The sequence below is a fragment of the Coturnix japonica genome, chromosome 30 (genome assembly GCF_054131305.1).
Source record: "Coturnix japonica strain WE chromosome 30, WE-NBRP24, whole genome shotgun sequence".
NCBI lineage: Eukaryota > Metazoa > Chordata > Aves > Galliformes > Phasianidae > Coturnix > Coturnix japonica.
The window spans coordinates 5,623,779-5,646,474 of NC_140692.1; positions in this window are offsets into that span (position 1 = coordinate 5,623,779).

Genomic DNA, 22,696 nt, shown 5'->3' on the forward strand with positions numbered 1-22,696 from the left:
ATAAGAAAGTGTAATTGTTAATGATATATGGAAGTGTACTTGAGGGAATGTGGAAGTGTATCTGAGCATACAAACAGAGGAAGCATTTACAGAAGAAAAAAGGTTAAAGTGAGTTTACCTGCACTGACATGAGAGCAACACCCTGAACCTCTGCCCTGTGAGCTGAGCAGAGCAGAGCAGAGACACAGTCCTCATGTATCAGGTAGTGTTATTCTGCTTACCAAATGAATGAGTTCACTACAGAAGAGGCAAATCTTCCCCTCTGCTCCATTTGTGGCATACTCTGGAGTTCAAGACATTGCAAAGCTATGGCACATCTACTTTCTTTCAATGATGACGCCTTAGTATGCTCTGGGCTGTCATTTCAATTGCATCTAAAGAAGTCTAGGGTCATACCAGCTGACAGGAAGCTGGCAAATGTTGTCTCATTGTAAGGAAGAGCAAGAAAGATGACATGGGCAATTATGGACCTGTCAGTCCAGAGCCTGGTAAAATTATGGAGAAAATGATGGTGGGAGTTATGGAAAAACAGCTGAAGGACAATTCTGTCATTGGTTGCAGCCAACACAAGTTTGTGAGGCGAAGGTCCTGTTTAATTTAAGCTCATTCTGTGACACAGTTATCCGTTTAGTTGACCAAGGGAAGCCAGTTGATGTAATCCTTGAGGATTTCAGTGGAGATTTTGATACTGTTTCTCACAACAACCTTCTGGACAGAATGTTCTGCATATGGCTAGACAGAAACACAATGTGGTGGGTGAGCAGTTGGCCAGTAGGTCAGTCCCAAAGGATTATAGTCAGTTTTTTCCATCAGGCTGGTAGATGGTCACTGTCGGGGTCCCCAGGGTTCCATTTTGGGGCCACTTTCCTTTCATGTTTATGCAGATGACTTGCATGCAGGACTAGAAGACGTTCTGAGCAAGTTTGCTGATGAGACCAGATGAGGAGGTGCTGTTGCCTCGACTGAGGGTGGAGAGGACTTGCAGAGAGATGTGGACAAGTCAGAGAAGTGGGTACCAGTTGGTACTAAGCACCAAGTGCATAACGTATAACAAGAACAAGTGCCTGATTGTGCACCGCAGAACATAAAGGACTTCAAACTCTGGGAGAATGTGCAAACGAGGGCACTGGAACTGAGAGATCTGAAGTTCAGAGTTTCACAGGGATTGACTGCTTGTTCAGACTGGGCCCTTCTCACATCCCTTCTCACATCCTGCAATGAAACATAGGTCTCATATGGGACATGAACCTCACAGCGTCCTTGCACCACATGTAGAGCCTGGGATCTTCTGTCCCCATGTCTTTCATTTAACATCATACGGACCTCCAACCCATTGCCCCAGGAAATGCCAGGAGCCAACATGAGAGACAGGATCTCTCTACCACTGGTCTTGCAATCGGGGCTTGACCTGTCTGCTTCGTAAGGCAAAGGAGAGGTTTCTTAGCATGCCAGTGCCTTTGCCTGCCTGTAGTCATGGCTTCCAGTTATCTTCTCTAACAAGTCCCTTGGGAAGCTTACTTGGTAATGGCCCTCAGTGGGCCCATTAATACTCCAAGAAACTTCACTGTTACTTCCGACTTTGTCTTGTTGAGCACTTTGTGCAAACTTCTCTCTGCACTAGAGGCTGATGAACTCAGCATCAAATGCACCCTGGGACCATTATAACCTAAAGAATCTCCTGTGCCTTATGCCATCTTGTTATCTTCTTCAGGTTATCAGAACTTGTTCAGCAAAAAGGAGGGATATCTGGAGAGAGCTTAAAGAATCCAGTATAAATTTATTGTCTATTTATTTATAGTTGGGTTTAAAGAAGACATTAAAGCAGCACTGTGCAACTGATACCAATCCAGGATGTCCCAATGAGTTCTGTACTGTTACTGTGTTGACAAAGGTCCTTCTCAACCTCCCCACCCAATTTCTGCTCACAATGGACCTATGGGACTTGCATCACTTTTCTTCACATCACTCTTCTCCTCTGCATTCATCCGCTCAGTGTTAAAACTGCTTTGCACCAACTCCCACTGGCTTTCCTCAGAGAACCAGCTACACATGGAAAAGGAAAGATTTCTCTTTTTTATCTGGCCAGCAAATGGAAAGAAAGGTGATGCAATTGAATGAACAGTAAAACACAGTGATCAACTGCATGCCATGTTCAAGCTGCATCTATTGAAGTTTGTCTTTCATCTGGAATATTTTTAAAAGAAATGATTTATTCTGAGGTAGGATAGGATAGATTGAATCACAGTGAAGTAGTTGACAACAGAGGCCATCAGACTCTGAGAGATGGAGCAAATTCCAGTAATCTTCCTGGGATAGATCAGCCAGGTAGTTGAGAGGTATCAACTTAAAACTGATCAGGACTTGTGAGTATTTCACACATTGAGATGGGTTAACACATTCTCATTGATTTATATCTTTGTCTCCAACTCTGTTTTTCACTTTTACTGACATTAATGAACATCTTTCAGACTTCGTGCCTTAATAAAAAAGAGACAGTGATTGAGAAAAAAAAAAGTATAAGAAGAAAAAGAAAAAGAATAGATAGGAAGGGATAGATCAAATCACAGTGAAGGAGTTGACAACACTTTCCATCAGACTTTGGGGAGATGGAACAAATTCCAGTAATCCCCCTGAAAGTCAGAAATCAGACAGATAATTGGGAGGTATCTGACTGAACAAAGAGCAAGGGATGGAGAAATCTGGAGGGCAGTGGGAGTAGTGTGTGCCCAAATGGCCTGCTGAAAACATGCCCTTAACCATGGCCATTTCTTTAGGAGAGCTGAAAAAACTTGGAGGATGAGGCACATCAAATAGGCAGCAGGGAAGAGTAGTGCTGGGCACCAGGCTACAGTCACAGGGCATTGGCACTGGCACCGCTGTCTGTGTCTCTGAACCTGAAGGCATTTGTGTCCAGCGAACACAGTTCTGGAAAACATTGTAGTTTCAGTAAAAGAAAAAAAAAGACATCAAATCACCTCAAAGATTCATATTTACAACTTAAAATGGAACAAGACTCATGAGAATTTTTCATGTTGAGAAGGGTTAACACATTTTCATTGATTTCCATCTTTGTCTTCAATTATTTGTTTCAGTTTTATTGACATTTATGATCAACTATTAAGCTTACAGCCTCAAAATAAATAAATAAATTAAAAGAGATACATTTGCATCTTGCACATGGCCTGATGCCCCTTTCACCTTCACAGTTCCCACAAGTCCTTCCATGCCGGAGAGTATGAGATCCAGCAGAGCACCTCTCCTCTTTGGTTCCTCCACTGCTTGGTCAAGAAGCTGCCATCTGTGCTCTCCAGGGATCTGCTGGATGCCACATGCCCTGCTGTGCTGTCCCTGCCACAGATAATGGAGTGACAAAGGCCACCAAATGGGACAAGGGACAGACAACATCAGATTCCCATCTGTCTGCAGAGGGCACCTTCCATTTACTCTCCCTGATCAGGAAGACAGGAAAAGACACTGATGGTCTCCTCTGTTTGCCATTTCCATTAGCTCTGACCTGTCTGCTCTTCCATCCCCAGGCAGAGCTCAGTGCACTCTCACAGAGGGCAGTCGCCCTTCTTTGTCTCCTCGCCCATCCATCCTAAAGACTCGGTATACCCCTTGTGCTACAGTGCAGTTGTGGAAACCATTAAACTGTGTCCCCATGGTCCAAACAGGAGCTCAGGCCTGCAGCTCTACCAAGATTTCTAGCTTCTTGTGTGTTGGTGTTTGCATTAGTGCAAAAGCACAGAAGTAAATATCCTAATTGAAAAGCATCACTGGACATTGCCTGACTGGATAGCTCATCTATAGAATCAGTGTGCAGAAGGTGGCACACAAACATTAGACCGATCGTGGGTCTTGGAGGTGACGTAGCAGCACGGACACACCATGGGCATGGCTTTCCTGAAGGCCCTGTGCTGCTCTTGTAGCTGTGAGTGAATTCACCGGACAGCCGGTGCTATCCCCTCTCTGGCCCTCAGCTGATGCCCAGGAAGGAGGTGTCTATCTCAGGGATTTCCCACACGGTTTACAAGCACTTGCAAACATCAGGAGCAGCCCAGGCACCTTGGGCATCACCCAGTGTCTGTGTGTGAGCTGCTGCCTCCCAGCTGAAGGTCCGAGGACTCAGAGCAGGAGCTCACATGCAGGCAACTCCTTGTGCACTTCTGAACTGAACCAGAGAAATCCCAGCTCCTGTGGTTCTGTAGGGAGCCGAATCCCATTTCAGCTCCAGGATTTCTGTCAAGGGATGAGACTCCTGCGCTGCCTCAGCTGGATCACTGCCCTGCACAGGGAAAGTCCAAACCTCGCCTTCCTTGTCTGGTTGCCCTTATTGTTTCATCAAACGATCTCTGGGAGCACTCCCCATATGTCTCCAATCAGTCACTGACCACTGGACATGTGGTGGTTAATTGAGTGGATTTCAAAGCACAGTCATGATGCTGTTGTCTTTCAGGAGCTGTTGGCCATGAGGACCCAGGGACATGTCAGGGGAAATGAGTGGGAAGGATAAAAATGACATAATCTGCTGCTTGCTTGTCCAGGTTCCTGGGACACAGGGAGCTCATAAAAGTGGGCAGAGCTGCAGAGAGACAGCTGTGCCCAGGAGCAGATCTCGTGCACAGCACAGCCTGCAGGTGACAGAAGGAGAGGAGAGAAATTGGAGAGAGCTTGCAGGATGTGTGTGGTGTGAGCGGGCTGTGAACTCACTGCAAAAGCATTGCTCACAGACCATGACAAGGTAAGTCTCACAGCTGACCATGAGCTGCTTTTAATTAAGGGGTAACTATAACTGGGACATCCCATAGGAGATCTGACTGCAGGCACTGCATGTTTCTTTACTGTGGAAAAAGCTTTCTGCTCCAGCTGAGACGGGTGCCCAGGGCTGTCCTGCAGAGCAGGGTCCCTGCTGTGCCCCAGGGGCTGTGTGCTGGGTATGGGACTCTGCCGCCTGCCAGGCTCAGCACTCAGCCTGCCCGGGGAGCTGCCCAGGGCGCTGCGGGGAGACGTGTGGGGTAAGGAGCCCCCGGCAGGGTTTGTGCTGCCACAGCTGCTGCCTGGGGCAGGGGATCACAGCTCCACTGCACAACGGAATGTTTCTGAGGGCACTTTGCAAGAGGAGAGCCAAGGCAGGGGGTTTCCATTTCCTGTTCTGAGGCAAAGAGGTTTGGAGTCAGAAATCTAAAAGGGGCAATAAGAGTTCTGAGAATTTTTCATCAATCAATTGCTTGTTTTGTGAACACTCACACATGATGTGCTTTCAGTCTCCCCTTTCTCGAAGGATGGAATTATCTTCATTTTCTGTAGGCATGAATAATTCACTTATCCTACAAACAGGCAGCATTTTCTAACTGAAACTGAATGCCACAGAAGCTCGGGTAGGGGGCTCTAAGAGCACTTGGGGTAAAGATATGAGACATGAAACAGATGAAAATATCCAGGGAGAAGGCATAAGAAAATAAGAGGAAGGTTAGAGCTCCATATGCTGCTTCTGCTTAAGGAATGCTGATCTACATGAAATTAAATGCAAGTAATGGTGCTAAATGTACACTGTTGTAGGAGAATTAAAACATTTCATAGTATAGCAGGAGTAGTGCCTCTGAGAATGGTCTGGACTTGTCATTATCTTCTGCACTCTGAGCAGGACTCCAAGCCCAACAACAGCAGATGCCCAACAGCAGCTCCATCAGTGAGTTCCTCCTGCTGCCGTTGGCAGACACGCGGCAGCTGCAGCTCCTGCACTTCTGGCTCTTCCTGGGCATCTACCTGGCTGCCCTCCTGGGCAACGGCCTCATCAGCACAGCCGTAGCCTGCGACCGCCGCCTGCACACCCCCATGTACTTCTTCCTCCTCAACCTGGCCCTCCTCGACCTGGGCAGCATCTCCACCACTCTCCCCAAAGCCATGGCCAACGCCCTCTGGGACACCAGGGCCATCTCCTACACAGGATGTGCTGCACAGCTCTTTTTCTTTACCTTCTTCATGTCAGCAGAGTATTCCCTTCTCACCATCATGTCCTATGACCGCTATGTTGCCATCTGCAAGCCCCTGCACTACGGGACCTTGATGGACAGCAGAGCTTGTGCCACCATGGCAGCAGCTGCCTGGGGCACTGGGGTTCTCTATTCCCTGCTGCACACTGCCAGTACGTTTTCACTGCCTCTCTGCCAAGGCAATGTTGTCAACCAGTTTTTCTGTGAAATTCCCCAGATCCTCAAGCTCTCCTGCTCAGAATCAAATCTCAGGGAAGTTGTGTTTCTCATTTTTACTATCAGTTTAGACGTAGGCTGCTATGTTTTCATAGTTGTGTCCTATGTGCAGATCTTCGTGGCTGTGCTGAGGATGCCCTCTGAGCAGGGACGGCGCAAAGCCTTCTCCACGTGCCTCCCTCACCTGGCCGTGGTCTCCCTGTTTCTCAGCACTGGTGCTTTTGCCTACCTGAAGCCCCCCTCCATTCCCTCCCCACTCCTGGATCTGACAGTGGCACTTCTGTACTCAGTGGTTCCTCCAACACTGAACCCTATTATCTACAGCATGAGGAACAGGGAGATCAAGCACGCTCTCAGGAAGGTGTTGCAATACTCACTATTCCCGCTTCAATAAAGTGCACATCTTCATCGCATGATTCCCAGTGATGGTTCTTCATCTTTTATGCATCTTTGATTGATTGATTGATTATGTGAGATATAGCAATGTGCAAAAAAATGTTATTGAACTTATAAATAAAAATTTGTTTCACTTCTTTCACACCTACTATCCATTTTCTCACTCCAAGAGCTCATGTAAACATGGAACCAGATTCCCCGAATAGGTTAAGAGATAAATAAATAGCATTCAAAATACGCTTTTCCTTAGCTCTTCTCTTATCCAACTTTGTCTGGATTTGGGGAAGGTACAGCCACAGATAGAAGCACAACTAGTTCTTTTCATTCCTCCTCTCTTTACACTGATACAGTGCACAGAGGATTCGAGTCCTCTCATTTCTACAGGCCTGAAGGTCTTGTGTGTCTCACAGCAGTCCCGTCGTCTCTACAGCAGCACTCAGTGGTTTGCTTAATTTTCTTATCTCAATACTTGGAACAGCTACAGGACCTGTAGCATAAGTGACCGCAGAGCTCCTTATGAGGGGTGGAGTGACAGTGGGATCTGTCCAGAGCTTGGAGCAACTGCAGGATGTGTAGCAAAAACTTGGAGCTATTGCAGGGACTGTGCCAGGAGTTGCAGAGGCTGCAGCAATGTCAGCAGATCCAGCTCTCTTCCCCTTGAAGATGCTGAATAGTGTTGAACACAGCTCAGTAGGTGTGGGCCAGGCCCTGGCACACTGCAGTCATTTGGGCCTTTTTAGGATTACCAGTGCCACAGCAGACCTGTCTCCAATATTCTACCAGTTTCTCAGGATCCTGCAGTTGCTCGGAGATGAAGTTCCAAAGCCCTGGGGGTGCCCACCACTCCAGGCAGCTGCCCAGACTGTCCCACACCCCCTGCCATGCAGAGCCTTCTCACCTTGGGGCAGATCTCTCACTGATATTCCTGAATAATTGTTTAACCTCAATCCTAGAATCATAGAATCACCAAGGCTGGAAAAGGCCTGAAAGATCATCCAATCCAACCGTTCACCTATTACCAATAGCTCCCACTTAACCATGTCCCTCAACACAATATCCAGTCTCTCCTTGAATACCCCTGGTCTCCCAGAGACGACAGTGTAAAATGTGTAATTCCTAATCATACCAACAATATTACTTCCAAAACCCAAAGATGTCCAAAGAGCTGAATGTGCACAAAACTTCACTTTGCCAATTTTATCGTGGTACAAACCAAGGTCAAACAGCATAGCAAAATAAATACCCTAATCCAGCATCCAGAGTTGACAAATGATGCAGCAGGGAAAACAAGCAGCAAGCAAGGAGCTGTGAAATGCAGCTTCATGAGAAGACTCAGCAAGCTTCACAAATAGGGAAACTATCAGCACCATGGCCTGCACATCTCCAACTCCCACAAAGCCCTGTCCACTCTGGACAGATGTGCTGTTACCACAACCCTTGGAGCCTCACATCAGGCACCAAAATGACTGTGGTTGTTGAACCCAACATGTGGCTCAGCAGCTCACAGTGCTTTGTGCACTGCCCCATTCCCAGTGGGATGGGGATGAGAACTGGGAAAAAGAGTACAACTTCTGGGTTGTAACAAAGCAGTTTACTAAGAGAGATAAAAGGAGAGGAGTAATAGTAATCACTATATATCCGTTGATATAGAATCGTATGTAACAACTGATGCACAAGCACTTGCTCAGCACCACCAGACTGATGCTCAGCTGGGCCCTGAGCAGTGAAGAGACTGAGATGAACTCCCACCCCTTTCAATACAATTTCTGCTTGCTGTCAGCTGATAGAGAACGTCCCTTTGGCCACTATCAGTCAGCTGTCCTCACTCTGTTCCCTCCCAGCTCCATGTGCCCTCCACTGACCATGGCCTTGGCTCTGTACAACACTGCTTAGCAGCAGCTGTAAACATCAGAGTGTTATCAATGGTTTTCTCCTAGAACCAAAACACTGCACCACAGCAGACAGTCTGAAGAAAACAATTCCATCCCAGCTGTAACTCAGATTCCTGCCTGTCCCCTCTTCTTGTTCTTCCTGATCAGGAAGCAAGGAACAGAATCTGCCGCTCTCCTCTCTGAGCCCTTTCCATCAGTTCTCAGCTGGCTCCTCTGCCATCCCCAGGCAGAGCTCAGTGCCCTCTCATGGATGGCAGCAGCCTTTTCTCTTCTTCCTTGCCCATCCGTCATGCAGAATCTGTACCCCATTTGCTACAGTACAGAGCTGAGAATCAACCCACCGTGTCTCTGTGAACCAAACAAGACCCTAGGCCTGCAAAGGCACAGAGATTTGGAGTTCGCTGAGTGAATGTTTGTGGTCCTCTCATTAGTGTAAGGATTCTTCAGAAAGCATCCCCTTCCAGAAGCATGCTTTGATTTAGCCTGTCTGGGTCTTGCATCTACACTGTGGTACTGATGTTCAGGGCCTTGCTCAGAATCAGCAGCCTGCATGAAAGGAAAAGCTCTGTGGTTTTCTCTTGATTTGTCCCGTTTATTTCCCATGCTACCCGCACTGGTCTACAGGCACTTTAGGGCAGCAGTAGGTTGGGGTTACCCCCAGAGGGTACACAGTAAGATTTAGGACGGGGTATTGGCAACAAGACTTTCTCTGAGGAATCCTCACACAATCCTATAGAACAACTCAGAGGCTTTCCATTCAATCTCCAACAGCAACAATATCCCTCAGCCCTTCTCTGTCACATCCAATTCCCCACCCTTCCCCATTTGGACCTGGTTTAAAGCCCTATAATCAATCAGTGCAGGAGCATTTCAGATGGGGTCATGGAGGAGGCAGACTGCCATTCTTGGGGTGGCCATTTTCCCAGGAGGGCATGGTGGGAGGGCTTTGTCCCATCTGGTTCCACCAACACTTGCATCCACCCAGCAGAAGGCTGTGCCCTCTGTGTCCCACTTGAACTCTGCATGGAGCTTACAGTTGGCAGTGACATGGCTGAGAAGCTCTGGGCATGGATTAAGGGACAGGGAATTAATGTGCCTTCCTAACTTCCTCCCTGCATGCCTTAGCAACTTCCTTGTAATCTCCCCAAGTACCCAGCCCCTTCTTCCAGAGGACGGAGATTCTCTTTTTCTTCCTGAGTCTCAATAGTTTTCCCCAGTTCATCTGCACTGGTCTTCTTCCCCTATGGCTCACCTTATGGCATTCAGGGACAGCCTGATCTCGTGCCTTTAAGATTTCCATCTTGAGGAGTGTCCAGGCTTCCTGGACCCCTTTACCCATAAGGAGCGACTCCCAAGGGACCTGTGCTACAAGTGTCCTGAACAGGTCAAAGTCCGCCCTCTAGAAGTTCAGGATAGTAGTTTTGCTAGTCACCCTTCTGACATCTCCAAGAATAGAGACTTCTACCATTTCATGGCCACTCTGCCCAAGACAGTCCCCAACCTTCTCAACTCCTACCAGTCCTTCACTGTTAGTGAAGAGCAGGTCTAGCAAGGAACCACCCCTGGTAGGACTTCATACCAGCTGTGTAAGGAAGCTGTCTTGCATGCAATCTATAAACCTCTTGGACTGATTCCTCTGCTATTTATTATATTCCCAGCATATATCAGAGAAGTTGTAGTCTCCCAAGAAAATGAGTGCTGGCAATCTTGCGACTTCAGTAAGCTGCTCATAGAATGCCTCACCCATCAATTAGGCGGTCTATAAGAAACCTTTAGCAAGATGTCACACTTACAGGCCTTTCCCCCGATCCTTACAAACATGCACTTCATTCTGAAGCCCAAGCTCTTCAACATCAAAACTCTCTTTAATATAAAGGGCCACACCACCACCCTTCCTTCCTCCTCTATCCCTTCTGAAGAGCTTGTAACCATCCATCACAGCACTCCAGTCATGGCAGTGGTCCCACCATGGGTCGGTAATAGCAACTAGGTCATGGTTTGTCAGATGCACAGTTGCTTCCAGCTCCTCTTGCTTGTTGACCAAGCTGCGTGCGTTGGTGTAGACGCACTTCAGCTGAGGCATCTGCCTCTCTCCCAGCTCAAACAGCATTTCCCTAGGCTTATCTCTGGTAAGCCCTGTTTTGTCCACTCCCCCATCGTAGCTAGTTTAAAGCTCTTTCGATAAGCCCCGCTACCGTCTATGCTAGGATTCACTTCCCCCTTTGAGACAGTTGGGTTCCATTCATGGATAACAGACCATGGGCCAAGTAAACTGTCCTGTGATCAAAGAACTCAAAGTTTCTGGCTCAGTACCAACCTCTGAGACAATTGTTCATTGCTTTGCTTTCCAAGCCTGCTCTGTGTCCCTCACTGCCACTGAAGGTATAGAACAAAAAATCACTTGATCTCCCACTTTGTGAACTAAATGGCCTAAATTCCTGAAATCTCTTTTTATAGTTTGTAGTCTTATCTAAGAAATTTCATCACTGCCCACCTAAACTATGAGTAGTGGAAAATAATCAGTGGACCTAACCAGCATTGGGAGTTTCCTCATTATGTCCCTGACCTGAAACCAAGAAGGCAGCAGACTTACTGACAACTGGGGTCCAGTCTGCAAATGGGGCCCTCTATTCCTCTGAGAAGGGAGTCACCCACCACGGCCACCCTTCATTCTTTCATGGCAGAGGAAGTCACAAGGCTTGGTAGTGACTGCCTTGCATTAGGTTTCCTCCTAGGCAGATCCTCCATTGCCTCCCCATTCTTATCTCCTTCAGATTTCAGAGTGTCAAACCTGTTGCTTAGATGGATCAGGGGTCGAGGGCTAGGCAGGCATGGGGGGGCTCCTGTGATGTTGAGTTGGGACTCTCTTCCAACCCTTCTCATCAGTCAGGTCTGTCTGACTGTGACAGGGCAGGGAGTCAACCACTTTTCTGGGGGTATCTGCCTGGCAGCCTTCCCTCGGGGATGCCAGCAAGTCACTCCACCAGCCCATCTCCCGATCACACTCCCTGATGGTAAACTGTGAGTAAAACCTTGAGTAAAGTGAGAGTTCACCTAGACAAAAGTATGAGTAGAAACATGGACTGACGTGAGGGTAAACCCAGAGTAAACCCAGGATCCCATCCATTGGGCATGCACAGCCTCTGAGGGCAACTTTTTCCAGTGTTGCTGTGTAAAAATATAGGTTCCTCACATCTAACCTATGTCTCCCCTTTTTAATTTAAATCCGTTTCCATTTGTCCTGTTATCAACAGACCATCCCATCCTTATTCTAGCGTTAGGCATCTCATCCTCAGATGGAAACCCTGGGGCTGAATTGGGATCAGTTTTTCAAAGAACCACAGGAGCTACAAGTTCACCTAGCTGAGTTCAGATGTGCACAGTGAGGTGTCTGTGTGTGAGTCCCTCATCTGAATCCTTGGTTTTTATTCCACAGGGACTGCACTACTCATACACAGTCTCTCAGTGATGCCCAAGGTGCCTTGGGTGATCCTAGTTTTGTGCTAGTGCTTGTAAACTGTGACGGAAAATCTATGAGATAGACACCTCCTTCTGGAGCATCAGCTGAGGGCCAGAAGGGAGGTATTCTTGGCCATCCTAAATACCACCTCAGCCACGTGCTTAGGGCACCCATTGTGTCTTTTGCACCTGACCCCATGGAGTATGTAGTGATATTCAGCTTATCAAAAGGATGAGCTCAGAACAGAAGAGGCAGATCTTCCTCTCTGCTCCATCTGTGGCATAGTCTGGATTTCAAGGCATTGCAAAGCTATGGCACATCTACGTTCTTGCACTGATGACACTTTAGCATGCTCTGGGCTCGCATTTCAATGGCATCTAATAAATCTAGGGTCATACCTGTTGACAGGAAGCTGGCAAATGTTGTCTCATTGTAAGGAAGAGCAAGAAAGATGACACGGGCAACTATGGACCTGTCAGTCTCACTACAGTGCTTGGTAAAATTATGGAGAAAATGATGGTGGGAGTTATGGAAAAACAACTGAAGGACAGGTCACAGACAACACAAGATACAGAGGGGAAGGTCCTATTTCATTTCAGGTCTTTTTATGACACCTTTATCCATTGAGCTGAACAAGGGAAGGCAGTTGATGTAATCCTTGAGGATTTCAGTAGAGCTTTTGATACTATTTCTCCAGCACCCTTCTGGACAGAAATTCCTGCATACAGCTAGACAGAAACAGAACGTGGTGTGTTGTAATACAAGAAGAATTTTACAGAGCAGCAGCCATGGATTGAGATAAGGAGTTCACAGAGCAGCAGCTGCGGAGCAGGATAAACAGCATGAGAACAAAGGACATCTCTAGGAAAAGAATGAATGGCTCGTGGCTTTGAAGGGGGGTTATAGGGTTGTTATTGCAGTAGCTTTCCTCCAATTAGCGTGTGTGATTTTTGGACACCCTTGTCTGTCTCCTATAAAAGTCTGGCTTTCGGGCAATAAATTGATGCAGCTATATGTAACTATATTGGTGTTTCTCTGTTTGACCCAGCACGCTGACATTTTGCCTTTCAGGTTCACCAGCAGTGGTGGGTGAGCAGTTGGCCAGTAGTTCTGTCCCAAAGGATTATAGTCAGTGGGTTCCATTGGGCTGGTAGATGGTCACTGTCAGAGCTCCCCAGGGTTCCATTTTAGGGCCACTTTCCTTTCATGTTTATGCAGATGACTTGCATGCAGGACTAGAAGATGTTCTGAGCAAGTTTGCTGATGAGACCAGATGAGGAGGTGTTGTTGCCTCCACTTAGGGTGGAGAGGACTTGCAGAGAGATGTGGACAAGTCAGAGAAGTGGGTACCAGTTGGTACTAAGCACCAAGTGCATAAAGTATAACAAGAACAAGTGCCTGATTGTGCACCTGGGTATGGGCAACCCTGGACATAAACACTGTCTGTATATTGGACACATGAGAGACGTCTGACTGAAAAGGATTGGGGGTCCTGCTCAACATAAAATTTTAAGTGAGTCAGCAGTGTGCCCAGCCAGCCAAGAAGGCCAACAGTCCCCTAAAGTGCATCAAGCAATTTATTGCCAGCTGGGTGGGAGAAAGGTTTGTCCCTCTTTGCTCTGCATTGCTACTGCCTCACCTGGAGCACTGGGTGCACTTCTGGGCAATGCAGAACATAAAGAACATCAAACTATGGGAGAGTGTGCACAGGAGGGCACTGGAACTGAGAGATCTGAAGTTCAGAGTTTCACTGGGATTGACTGCTTGTTCAGACTGGGCCCTTCTCACACCCCACATCCTGTGATGAGACACAGGGCACATGTGGGATATGAACTTTAACAGCATCCTTGCACCACATGCAAATGCTTTTCCCAGTGCTTCAGTGTTCCACCACCCATTGCTTTCAACATAGTTTTCAACACCCCATTGTATCTTTTAATTTTACCAGAAGCTGGTGCATGGTAGGGGATATGATAAATCCACTCAATGCCATGAACTTTGGCCCAAGTATTTATTAAGGGAATTTTTGAAATGTGTCCCATTATGAGACTCAGTTCTTTCTGAGGTGTCATGTCTCTATAGGACTTGTTTCTAACAACCCAATATTGTGTTTCTGGCAGTAGCATGGGGTACTGCGTATGTTTCAAGCCACCCAGTGGTTGCTTCCACCATGGTAAGCACAAAACGCTTATCATTATGAGATCCTGGCAAGGTGACATCATTCACCTGTCACTCCTCCCCATATTTATACTTTTGCCTTGGCCTTCCCCCCAGAGAGGCTTCATATTCTTGGCTTGTTTAATTATGGCACATGATTCACAGTCATGAATAACCAGTGCAATAGCATCCATAGTTAAGTCCACCCCTCAGTCTCTAGCCCAATTATATGTTATGTCCATTCCTTGATGGCCTGAGGTCTCATGGAACCATCAAGCTTGAAATAATTCACTCTTGTTCTGCCAGTCCAAGTCTATTTGAGCCACCTCAATTCTGGCAGCTCGACCTACCTGATGGTTGTTTTGTTGTTCTGCAATAGCCCGACTCTTGGGCAAGTGTGCATCCACGTGACACACCTTTACAATCATATCTTTTTTTTGAGCAGTTATGTTTTTCTACAGTTCAGCAGCCCAAATAGGTTTACACCTCCGTTGCCAGTTATTTTGTTCCCACTGCTGTAACAACCCCCATAAGGCATTTGCCACCATCCATGAGTCAGTATAAAGATAAAGCATTGGCCACCTCTCCCGTTCAGCCACATCTAAGGTCAGCTGGACAGCTTTTACCTCTGCAAACTGACTTGATTCTCCTTTACCTTCAGTGGCCTCTGCGACCTGTCGTGTGGGGCTCCAAACAGCAGCTTTCCATCTCCGATGCTTCCCTACAATATGAAATGATCCATCAGTGAAAAGAGCATATTTCTTTTCATTTTCTGGTAGTTCGATGTATGGTGGGGCCGCTTTAGCACATGACACCTCTTCTCCTGGTGATGTTCCAAACTTTTTATCTTCAGTCCAGTTCATGATCACTTCTAAAATTCCTGGACGATTGAGGTTCCCCATCCGCGCTTGTTGTCTAATCAGTGCAATCCACTTGCTCCAGGTGGCATCGGTAGCATGATGGGTGGAGAGAACCTCCCCTTTCAACATCCGGTTCATCATTGACAGTCGAGGTGCCAGAAAGAGCTGCATTTCAGTACCAGCTACTTCGGAAGCAGCCCGAGCCCCCTCATACGCGGCTAAGATCTCCTTCTCAGTTGGAGTGTAGCACTCTTCAGACCCCTTGTACGCTCAGCTCCAGAATCCCAGGGGTCGGCCTTGGGTCCCTCCTGAGGCTCTTTGCCACAAACTCCAAGTGGGACCTTTCTCTCCAGCAGCAGTATAGAGGATGTTCTTTACATCCTGTCCAGTCCGTACTGGCCCCAGGTCCATGGCACAGGCTATCTCCTGTTTAATCTGTTCAAAAGCCTGCTGCTGCTCTGGGCCCTATGCAAAATCATTCTTCTTCTGCATCACCTGATAAAGGGGGCTTACAATGAGGCTGTAGTTTGGAATGTGCATCCTCCAAAAGCGCACTGCACCCAGGAAAGATTGTGTCTCTTTCTTGCTAGTTGGTGGAGACATGGCAGTGATTTTGTCAATCACTGTTGGGATGTGATGACATCCATCCTGCCACTTTATACCTAAGAACTGAATTTCCTGGGCAGGCCCTTTTACTTTGCTTCACTTAATAGCAAAACTGGCTCATAGAAGAATTTGAATTATTTGCTCTCCAGCACAGCAGCACTCAGTGGGGGTGTGACCTCATTCAGGCCACGGTAGTCTACTGTCAGCCTCCATTCTCCACTGGCTTTACGCACTGGCCATATGGAGCTGTTAAAAGGTGAGTGAGTTTTACTGATCACTCCCTGATTCTCCAACTGGCGAATCAAATCATGAATGGGGAGCAAGGAATCACTGTTGGTGCGATACTGCCGTCTGTGCACTGTCTTTGTAGCAATCGGTACCTGCTGCTCTTTTATTTTTACTCGTAGCAGCCTCACAACAGACGGGTCCTCTGACAGGCCAGGCAAAACAGACAGCTGCTTAATGTTGTCCATATCTACAGCAGCGATTCCAAAGGCCCAGTGATACCCCTTAGTATCCTTGAAATGCCCTCTTCTGAGGTATCCTCAATACCAAGTATGAACGGAAACCCTGGACCACTCACATAGGATGTTTTTTCCAGTCTTTACCAGTGAGGCTTATTTCAGCCTCCTACACAGTCAATTCTTGAGAGATATCCAGAAATATGGATTGATTCTGTCCCTTCATGACTGGAGGGCATTAGGGTGCACTGTGCACCAGTATCCACCAGTGCCTTATATTTCTGTGGTTCTGATGTGCTAGGCCATCAAATCCACACAGTCCAATAAACTCTATTATCCCTTCCACTCCCTTGAATGAGGGCAGGGCCCCTCTATTGGTTACCTGTGATAACTGGAGCAGCCGTACTGGTGGTTGGACTGTTTTGTAGTTCCCTCACCCGTGCTCATAGTACAGGAGTAGGCTGGTCATGCCACTTCCTCGTGTCTTCTCTGTGGTCACGTAGGTAACACCACAAGGAAACACACAGTGCAATTTACTGTTGTTCCTTGCTCAATCTGGAAAGCGCTTGTGTCTAATAGCTGAGAATTTTAATGATACACATGAAGGCTTTATGGTCGTTAATTTCTTTACGATCTCTCGCCTTCAACTGAAGCAGCAGCTAGGCCAATTACCAAGTGACACCAAGGAGATGAAGTGGCAAAATGGCGATTTATTGAAACAGACACATCCTTATATAACCTACGCCTTTTTGTCTACACCCACTGTATTACATTAAGATTCTTCCAGAATATGGGGAAGGGCCTGTCACATCACAACAAGCTACCGTCCCAGCTGTCCCAACAGCGAAGCAACCAGGTAACAAGAGATTCATTCTGGTGCCGTGTGAACTCCTTTCTTACGCCTTCGATTTCAGTCATCTTCAGGGATCGACAAACAGTAACAGAGATTTCCTCCTCATCACTCTCTTCTTCATGACACTTTTCCTTTTTCCTTTCTCGGTACTTATCCAGACCTGTCACCTGGATCTTCTGTTGCCTCCTCCTCCACTTCTTTTTTCCGTTCTAGACGTGAGGACACCCATTTCCATTTCTTGCCTTCCACAAGGGCAACTGATATTGTTACTGGTGCCTCCTGTGACTGATCAAAATTGACTTGGGGATTTCCCTTTTTGGCTAGAACCTCAGCTCGGAAATTCTCTCTTTTCGGAACAGTGTTATATAGAGCACGGTAAGCACAAGCCAAGCCCCAAATAAGTCATACCCCCTTAGATCTATCTAGGCTGCGCCATCCCTGACTCAAATACTGGCTTAGTTTCTCGGGATCCCACAGGTGTTCAAGAGTTAAATCCCATGACATTGCGGGCCCCCATGTGTTGGCGAACCTGAAGGCAAAAGTCAGCGTTCTAGGACAAACAACCACACACCAATATAGTTAAATATAGCTGTGTCCATCTATTGCCTGAAGAGCCGTACTTTTATAGCAAACAAACAAGGGTGTTCAAAAATCACACGTACTAATTGGAAGAAAGCTTCTGCAATAAGAACCCTAAAACCCCGCTTCAAAGCCACGAGCCTTTCACTCTTTTGCTAGAGGTGTCCTTGGTTCTCATGCTGTTTATCCTGCTCTGCAGCTGCTGCTCTGTAAAGTGCTTATCTTGATCCATGGCTGCTGCTCTGTAAAATTCTTCTTGTATTACAACAGAATGGCAGTTCCCTGGGGTCTCCAGCACACCCCCAGCCAGCTGGCAAATGCCACTGAGGACCTTTAGGAAAGACATGCCCTGGGTAGTGACAATGTTCACTGGACAACTGTGAGCCCCACAATGGGTCTCGTACCTGTGTGCCATCTTCTGAACACCAGTAGCACGGTGTAGATGCAAGGCCCAGCCAGGCAAAATCAAAACATGCTTCTGGAAGGGGATCCTTTCTGAAGAGTCGTTACACTAATGAGAGGACCACAAACATTCACTCAGCGAACTCCAAATCTCTGTGCCTTTGCAGGCCTAGGGTCTTGTTTGGTTCACAGAGACATGGTGGGTTGATTCTCAGCTCTGTACTGTAGCAAATGGGGTACAGATTCTGCATGACGGATGGGCAAGGAAGAAGAGAAAAGGCTGCTGCCATCCATGAGAGGGCACTGAGCTCTGCCTGGGGATGGCAGAGGAGCCAGCTGAGAACTGATGGAAAGGGCTCAGAGAGGAGAGCGGCAGATTCTGTTCCTTGCTTCCTGATCAGGAAGAACAAGAAGAGGGGACAGGCAGGAATCTGAGTTACAGCTGGAATGGAATTGTTTTCTTCAGACTGTCTGCTGTGGTGCAGTGTTTTGGTTCTAGGAGAAAACCATTGATAACACTCTGATGTTTACAGCTGCTGCTAAGCAGTGTTGTACAGAGCCAAGGCCATGGTCAGTGGAGGGCACATGGAGCTGGGAGGGAACAGAGTGAGGACAGCTGACTGATAGTGGCCAAAGGGACGTTCTCTATCAGCTGACAGCAAGCAGAAATTGTATTGAAAGGGGTGGGAGTTCATCTCAGTCTCTTCACTGCCCAGGGTCCAGCTGAGCATCAGTCTGGTGGTGCTGAGCAAGTGCTTGTGCATCAGTTGTTACATACAATTCCATATCAACGGATATATAGTGATAACTATTACTCCACTTCTTTTATCTCTCTTAGTAAACTGCTTTGTTACATCCCAGAAGTTGTACTCTTTTTCCCAGTTCTCATCCCCATCCCACTGGGAATTGGGCAGTGCACAAAGCACTGTGTGCTGCTGAGCCACATGTTGGGTTCAACAACCACTGTCATTTTGGTGCCTGATGTGAGGCTCCAAGGGTTGAGATAGCAGCACATCTGTCCAGAGCGGACAGGGCTTTGTGGGAGCTGGAGAAGTGCAGGCCATGGTGCTGATATGTGTGGATGTGCTCCCTATGTGTGGAGCTTGTTGAGTCTTCTCATGAAGCTTCACTGCACAGCTCCTTACTTGGTGCTTGGATGCTGCATTAGGGTATTTATTTTGCTATGCTGTTTGACCTCAGTTTGTACCACGATAAAATTGGCAGCTGACAAAGTGAAGTTTTGTGCACATTCAGCTCTGCGGTCATCTTTGGGTTTTGGAAGTAATATTGTCCATATGATTAGGAATTACACAATTTACATTGTCGCCTCTGTGAGTCCGGGGGTGTACTGGATATTGTGTTGAGGGACATGGTTTAGTGGGAGCTATAGGTAATAGGTGAACGGTTGGACTGGATGATCTTTTAGGCCTTTTCCAACCTTGGTGATTCTATGAATCTATGATTGAGGTTAAACAATTATTCAGGAATATCAGTGAGAGATCTGCCCCAAGGTGAGAAGGCTCTGCATGGCAGAGGGTGTGGGACGGTCTGGGCAGCTGCCTGGAGTGGTGGGCACCCCCAGGGCTTTGGAACTTCATCTCCGAGCAACTGCAGGATCCTGATAAACTGGTAGAATATTGGGGGCAGGTCTGCTGTGGCACTGGTAACCCCCAAGAGGCACAAATGACTGCAGTGTGCCAGATCCAGAGAGCTGGATCTGCTGACAGTGCTGCAGCCTCTGCAACTCCTGGCACAGACCATGCAGCAGCTCCAAGGTTTTGCTACACGTCCTGCAGTTGCTCCAAGCTCTGGGCAGATCCCTCTGTCACTCCACCCCTCATAATGAGCTCTGCAGTTACTCCTGCTACGGGTCCTGTAGCTGTTCCAAGTATGGTAATAAGAAAATGGTACAAATTCCTCCCAAGGGAGGAAGTACAGCCCTGCGGTGGCTCCAACCCCTCCAATGAGCCCAGTGGCTGCTCCAACATAGTCACAGGTCCTGTGGTGGTTCCAGCTCTGGCAATGAACTCTGAGGTCACTTCAACTCCTGCAACAGCCCAACAGCCACTTCAGCTCCTACAGTGAACCCTGTGGCTGTTAAAACCCCTGCAACTAATCCTGGACTTGCAGACAGATGCGCATAGGGATTAGTTCATATATGTTTGCAACTGCATATGTTGTATATGTGTGAAAATACACTAAATATATTATATATGTATAAATACATTTGTCATAATTATTATCCTTTTCTTTTTCTCTTTGTCTCAACCCATAAACCTTAAACCACAGCACTGCCTTGAGATGCTTACGGATCTCCTTGGGACTATTCAATCTGATCTGGTCACACAGTGAAGAGCACCTGAAGATCTCAAGGTTTTCTCAGGGAGCAGCTCCTGAGGTATATTCCTTACACCAGCTTTGGAAGAGGCCTCCCTCCAGTTCTCTGGTCCTGCTCTAAAGGGGCCCTCTTGTTATGGCAGTGCCAGCAAGGAGACCAGCTCTGACAGACCTGTTCATATTGCCGGCTACTGACTGCAGCCCTGGATTGCTGCTGTAGAGGCAACAGGACTGTTGTGAGACACACAAGACCTTCAGGACTGCACAAATGAGAGGACTCAAGAGCACTGCAGCACTGGTAAGAGCACATGAATGAAAAGAGCACGTTGAGCTGCTGTCTGTGGCTGTACCTCCCCAAATCCAGGCAAAGTAGGAAGAAAGAAAATCTAAGTAAGTCTATTTTGAAAGCTTTTTAGGTATCTTATAACATATTCAGGGAATCTGGTTCCATGTTTACATGAGTTCTTGGAGTGAGAAAATGGAAATTAGGTAGGAAAGAATTTAAATACATTTTTATTTATAAGTTCAATAACATTTTTTTTTTGCACATTCCTATATCTCACATAATCAAACAGACAAAGATGCATAAAACATAAAGAACCACCACTGGGAATCCTATTGAGGAAGTTGTGCATTTTATTGTAGCTGGAATAGTGCTTATTGCAACACCTTCCTGAAAGCGTGCTTGATCTCCCTGTTCCTCATGCTGTAGATAATAGGGTTTAGTGTTGGAGGAACCACTGCATACAGAAGTGCCACTGTCAGATCCAGGAGTGGGGAGGAAATGGACGGGGGCTTCAGGTAGGCAAAAGCACCAGTGCTGAGAAACAGGGAGACCACAGCCAGGTGAGGGAGGCACATGGAGAAGGCTTTGTGCCGTCCCTGCTCAGAGGGCATCCCCAGCACAGCCATGAAGATGTGCACATAGGACACAACTATGAAAACAAAGCAACCAAAGCCTAAACTGACACCAAAAAAGAGAAATACAAATTCCATGAGGTAGGAGCCAGAGCAGGAGAGCTTGAGGATCTGTGGGATTTCACAGAAAAACTGGTTGACAACATTGCCTTGGCAGAGAGGCAGTGAAAACGTACTGGCAGTGTGCAGCAGGGAATAGAGAACCCCAGTGCCCCAGGCAGCTGCTGCCATGGTGGCACAAGCTCTGCTGTCCATCAAGGTCCCGTAGTGCAGGGGCTTGCAGATGGCAACGTAGCGGTCATAGGACATGATGGTGAGAAGGGAATACTCTGCTGAGAGGAAGAAGGAAAAGAAAAAGAGCTGTGCAGCACATCCTGTGTAGGAGATGGCCCTGGTGTCCCAGAGGGCGTTGGCCATGGCTTTGGGGAGAGTGGTGGAGATGCTGCCCAGGTCGAGGAGGGCCAGGTTGAGGAGGAAGAAGTACATGGGGGTGTGCAGGCGGCGGTCGCAGGCTACGGCTGTGCTGATGAGGCCGTTGCCCAGGAGGGCAGCCAGGTAGATGCCCAGGAAGAGCCAGAAGTGCAGGAGCTGCAGCTGCCGCGTGTCTGCCAACGGCAGCAGGAGGAACTCGCTGATGGAGCTGCTGTTGGACATCTGCTGTTGTTGGGCTTGGAGTCCTGCTCAGAGTGCAGAAGATAATGACAAGTCCAGACCATTCTCAGACACACTCCTCCTGCTATAATATGAAATGTTTTTATTCTCTTACAACAGTGTACATTTAGCACCATTACTTGCATTTAATTTCATGTATTTCAGCATTCCTTAAGCAGAAGCAGCATATGGAGCTCTAACCTTCCTCTTATTTTCTTATGCCTTCTCCCTGGATATTTTCATCTGTTTCATGTCTCATATCTTTACCCCAAGTGCTCTTAGAGCCCCCTACCCGAGCTTCTGTGGCATTCAGTTTCAGTTAGAAAATGCTGCCTGTTTGTAGGATAAGTGAATTATTCATGCCTACAGAAAATGATGATAATTCCATCCTTCGAGAAAGGGGAGACTGAAAGCACATCATGTGTGAGTGTTCACAAAACAAGCAATTGATTGATGAAAAATTCTCAGAACTCTTATTGCCCCTTTTAGATTTCTGACTCCAAACCTCTTTGCCTCAGAACAGGAAATGGAAACCCCCTGCCTTGGCTCTCCTCTTGCAAAGTGCCCTCAGAAACATTCCGTTGTGCAGTGGAGTTGTGATCCCCTGCCCCAGGCAGCAGCTGTGGCAGCACAAGCCCTGCCGGGGGGCTCCTTCCCCCCACCCGTCTCCCTGCAGCACCCTGGGCAGCTCCCCGGGCAGGCTGAGTGCTGAGCCTGGCAGGCGGCAGAGTCCCATACCCGGCACACAGCCCCTGGGGCACAGCAGGGACCCTGCTCTGCAGGACAGCCCTGGGCACCCGCCTGCAGCCCCGGCTGCACAGCCTGCAGCCGTGCTGGGACATGCAGCCCTCAGGGCTGTGATTTCATACTGCAGTATGGAAGCCCTCAGCTGGAGCAGAAGGCTTTTTCCACAGT